Here is a 5,154-nt window from a genome sequence, read left to right on the forward strand (position 1 = left end):
TTGTGAAAAGCAGATTGCTGAGGAGGGAAGCAGCAGGCCGGCGGGGAAGATGATTCTGCGGTGTTTCCAGAATAGGGGGTGGAGAGTGGGGAGGCAGAGAGAGAGAGAGGCCAGGACTTAGCGCCTGCGGACGGGCCCTGTGGCTTCTCCCCTTCCTCCGTCTCGCGTGGTCCATCACTCTTCTCCTCCAGCCCAGCAGTCTGACTCCAGACAGAGCTTAGGGAGGCCAGGTAGAAGCATCTCAAAGTTTCTACTTGTCCAGGTAAGACAGGCAGGCAGTGGTTTTCATTCCGTGCATCCAAGCGACAGAAACCACCCCCCTCCCCCGTGGTAAATGTCCCCTTCTGTCGCATTGCGGAATGGGACTCATGACATAGCAGGCCAGGCTGCCTGGGCGCAGGATCGCGAGTGGTGAGATTCTCTTCTGGGAATGTGGGCCGCCTGGGTTCAGGGGGGTCCCAGAGCATCGTGGAGGTGCTCGCCAGCAAAGATGGCCAATGAAGCGGTTGGCGTTTTGCTTTCAGACCTTGGTGAATCCTTCTTACCCCGCCCCCCTGCAAAGGGACAGCTGACTATAGATTAGGTCACTGCAGACTCTGGAAACTGGAAGTGGTGAGGTGGCCAAGGGGGTCTCTGAAAACAGTGTCTTTAAAAACCATTCCACAATCACCCTGCATTCTCCTTAGTCTTTGCCTTGCAAGAGAAACTTGGTGTCTGAGAAGTAACTCTCGTTGGTCCTACCTGTGGCTCGCTCTGGAGCCCCACGAGGCAGGCGGGTCTACCCCGTGGACTCCAAGTGGCATCCTGGTGTGACTTGTCTAGAGAATTCTTCTTGGAAATGGGTCATAGTCCTTCCCCTTCCCTGCCGAGGCAACTGTGAGGCCATGGCAATTGTTTTTCCAAAACTTTGGAAGCTGTGTGCTCTGGGACTTCATCTGTTGGGTTTCCTCATCGACAAGACCCTGATCATGTTGGTCTGGGGACCAGCGGTTGGCTTCCTGGTGAGGTCCTAGGAGTGCACAGCCATTAACGTCCAGCAGACGTTCAAATGCATGAGGTCCTATGTTCTCATCACCTGGCCAGCTGTCTGGCCCTCTAAGCCCCTACAGTGAGCTCAGATGTGTGTAGAAGCCGGGAGAACTTCTAAAAATCTTACGATGAACGGGACAGCCCCTCCCCCGACTACAAAGTATTATCCAGCCCCAAATATCGGTGGCGTTGGCCTTGAGAAGCTGTGTTTTAAATCCCTGCTGCGCGGTGGAACTGTGCGCCAACCCCAGTCCCCCACACCTTCGCCCTCGCTTTGTTTACCGAAGGGGGAAAAAAAATCTGTTAGTTTTTCCGAGTGCATTTCCACCTGTATCTTATCAAGAACCACCAAGTTCAGCACACCCTTGATTAGTCACTTCCATTAACAGTGTTTATTTTGGGGTTTGTGTTTATTTTTGAAACGTAGGCTCCTTCTCCCCGCCCTCTTCCTTAAGCACCAGCGGCTCTCGGCCAGCTTCCTAGGGAGGTCTCGTCCACACTCTCCTGGACCATCCGTAAAACCTCCTTGGCCAACTTCTGAGGACAGGACGTCTCTCCCCTTCCCTTCCTGGGGGTGGGGGCCGGTGTGGGGGTGAGGGGTAGGGGGAGGTCTGCAACTATCTGAGAGTCTCTTAAAGCAGCCGTTGTCTCCCCGCTCCTTATTTCCCAGATACGCTTGAAAATCCTTTTCATTAGTGACTCCGTTGACCAACCGACCCGTGACAAAGCTGAGACTTTATTCCTAGCCGTCCACATTCCGTGAAACCAAAGACTCTTGGTGGTTTTCTGCATGGAGTCAGACACAAGTTGGTTTCTGCTTGGGCGGGTCGTCCTGTTCCCCTGCACCCCTCGCCTCCTCACTGCCGGCTGGTCTCGGGGCTATAGCTCAGTGTTTCGGAGTCACAGAGAACTGGTCCCTGTTCCTCCCCACTCACCCATCCATCCACTCTCCGAATGGCACCTAACACTCCATCCCCGGTTGGAGGGATTTCAACGCTGAGGGCTGAGTAAGGAGGAGCTCAGGGAGGACTCCCCCCAGGCTTTGGAGGTCTTCCCCTTTGACGGAGCCCTGCCCACTGTCCCTGCCTCCCTTCCCGGAGCTCCAGCAGCCAAACCTCCCCGGAGGTGACTTACAGAACCTCTTAGCCCATGGAGTCCCTCTCCAGTCTGGTGGGTCACGTGGTGAGCCTTGCACAGAACCACCAGTCCAATATATGCAAAGATTCCCGGGCCCAGGGATGCCTGGAGGCAGGCACCCAGCAGAGAAGGCCCAGAGTGGCCTTCCTCCTTCCCCCACACTCCTTCCTGGGACATTTATTTGAATACCTCGGGGGAGTGGGTAGCTCTGGGGTATTTATTTGTTTAAGCATGGGTGGTTCCTACAGAGGAGGGTGTCGGGTTTCAAGGTTGGAGGACCAGTGCAAACAGAGAGTGGGTGGTCTGGAAAAAGAAGTGGGCAAGGGGCAGGGGGTGAGAGAGCCCATTCGCCCTTTTATGTTTGTAGGTGGAAATGCTGAACGAAGCGTGACCTTATGTGTGACCCAGTTATCTCTGACACAGAGCAGCTTGGGGGTGTGTGCTCAGACTTCTCCTAGATGGTGGAAGAATAATCTGGAAGTCATCGGGCAATTATTTAGGGGCAATAACTCTCATTAATTTATCTCAAGGGTTCTGGTGACTATCCGCGAGCCTTGGGGAGGAGCAGAAGTTTAGTTAGAACCAGGCAGACCCAACTCAGGGATTCTGGAACATTCCTAAAAAGCTGTTGGGAGCAGTAATGGACTGACGGGCTCTGGTCGTTGTCCAGAATGAATGGTTCTGCCTGGTTTCTGGGTTAAAGTGGTCAGAAAAATATCTGATTCATTTCTGGGTTCACGGCAGCCCCGAATGACAGAGCTGGGGACTTTATATTCCGCAGTCATGGTCATGGTCAAAAACAAAATGAAGCAAAAACAAGGAGAAGATATGGGAAAACCAGAGGGAAAGGTGACATTATGGCCAACGTTCTCGACTACAGTATTGGACATTTGTAATGGCAGGCTCACGGTTAGTCTCCACAGACGGGATGCAGAAGACCTGGAGGGTTTGCCAGGAGGAGACACACCAGGGAAGGTCTGGGGAACATGAACACAGTTAATGACAGTGTTAAATACAAGACATGCAGGGAGGTAGCAGTGCGTGGCCATTGTCTCCAGGTACTACCAAGGGAAAGAGGAGGTGGGGTTCACGAGCAATGTGGAATGAGGCCAAACACCAGACGTTCCCCTAATCCTGAAAGTGACAACCCCAGAAAGCCCAGGGCATCCCTTTTTTAAGCGTTGGAGGGAGAGGACTGCTTTTTTTTTTTTTTTTTTTTTTTTTTTTAACCAAGTCTTGAGTCACATTTTTTTTGGACAGAAAAAAAAAAAAAAAAAAAGACTCTCACTAGATGAATGGCTGCACCAATTGGAGACCTTGTTAGAAATTAATGATATGCATACCACAGTGTTTAGGGATGAAGGGTCCGGATGTCTGCAGTGGACCTTGACATGCATTGAAACAGCGAGATGGTTGATGGGTAGATCCGTGCACAGGTATGTGAGGAAGCAAACACAGCAAAAGCTGGAGAATCCTAGAATCTGGGTGGTGGGTGTGTGGGTACAACATTCCTCTACATTTGAACATTTGCAAATACAACGCTGGAACAAAGTACCCATCCCAGGCCACCCACAGTGATTTCGATTCAGTGAGATGGTGAATTTTTTTTTTTTTTTTTTTTTTTTTAAGCATTGCAGGGGATTCCGAGGAAGAGCCAAGTTCGGTCAGGCATCTGTAGACTAGACTGATCTTCCTCCCGTCGGACGTACGCAGGAGCCCCCTGGAGATTCTGTCGAAGCCGGGAGCCCCATCCGGCAGGTCCGGGGTGGGACCTGAGAACCTGCCTTTCTCACGAGCTCCCCGGTGATGCTAATGCTTCCGGGGCACGGACCGCCACTGGGAGCAGAAGAAAGAAAGGAGAGGACACGCTCTCCCTTGTTCTTCCCTTCTGTGCAGCCCCGTGGAATCCTCTGGAGAACGGCAAACTCGATCCCTGAGGGTCTCACCCCCAGAGATTCCGGCTTAACAGATTTAAAAGCTCCGCAGTCAGTTCTTACGAGCAACCAACTGACTTAGCGTCCTGAAGTGAATCCGGCGAATACTGAATTTTAGGAAACGAGTTTTTGCGTGGAAAGATGCCGAGGACCATCATCGCCAGGGGTACAGATGCTCCTCCAACAGCAGCGGAAGACTCACAGCCGCGCCTGCCCGGGGATGCCCCTTAATTCCCCTCCAGATGAGAACAAGGAGCATCTACGGAGTGGCTAATGCTTTAGCCGGTTCGGTTCCGTCCTCACTCTCACCCGGTGACACGGGCATGATGACTCGCTAAAGGTGGGACGTGGGGCTTGAGTAAGTGACTGGCCCAAGGTGACGCAGCCAGTAAGCCCCGGGCAAAGACCTGAACTAGGGCTGCCTGACTTCAAAGCCTGTAGTCTTCGGCCATTGTATCATTCCATGGTCTTCATGAACTGTGCCAACGTGTAGGAAAACTGTAGCTTGTGGGCCAAAGCTGGCCAGCTGTCCATTTTTATAAATAAAGTTTTTTTTTTTTAAATGATTTTGTTTTTAAGCGATCTCTACACCCAACACGGGGCTTGAACTCACAGCCATGAGATGGAGAGTTGCACACTCTACCTACCGAGCCAGCCAGGTGCTCCTGTAAATAAAGCTTTATTGGGACGCAGTCACGCCCCTTATTTCTGTGTGGTCTCTGCTTTCGTGGGACAGTGGCAGAGTTTGCGACAGGGATCCCCCTGGCCCTGAAGCTGAAAATATTTCCTATCTGGCCTTTCACACGCGAGGTCGGCTGACTTTTGACGGATTGGCGAGGCAGCCAGGGCCCGGGTGCAGTCTTTGATGGTACTTCCAAGCAAGAGCAATAGCCCCGGAGAGGATGAACCTGAACTTGTGATCACGGCAGCTCAGGGTTCTGCTCATGCTTTTTACTTCCACCTCGTGGCCTGCCTTTCGCTCGAAGGGTTACTTGCTTCCTCTCCCCATATTTTATTTGGATGCCAAAATTTCTGATCTGTTTTCTTAAGAGCA

General features: G+C 52.1%; 1 long non-coding RNA gene across 3 annotated transcripts in view; it reads left to right on the forward strand.

Annotated features, from left to right (window-relative positions):
- Nucleotides 1-4,663, forward strand: part of LOC132004399 (uncharacterized) — a 159,514-nt gene extending 154,851 nt beyond the window's left edge. For all 3 annotated transcript variants that reach the window (XR_009400504.1, XR_009400505.1, XR_009400506.1), the window contains exon 5: nt 3,796-4,663. This is a non-coding gene — a long non-coding RNA (uncharacterized LOC132004399). The remainder of the gene's footprint in view (nt 1-3,795) is intronic.
- The last annotated feature ends 491 nt before the right edge of the window (nt 4,664-5,154 follow it).

This window comes from Mustela nigripes, chromosome 16 (assembly GCF_022355385.1).
Source record: "Mustela nigripes isolate SB6536 chromosome 16, MUSNIG.SB6536, whole genome shotgun sequence".
Taxonomy (NCBI): domain Eukaryota; kingdom Metazoa; phylum Chordata; class Mammalia; order Carnivora; family Mustelidae; genus Mustela; species Mustela nigripes.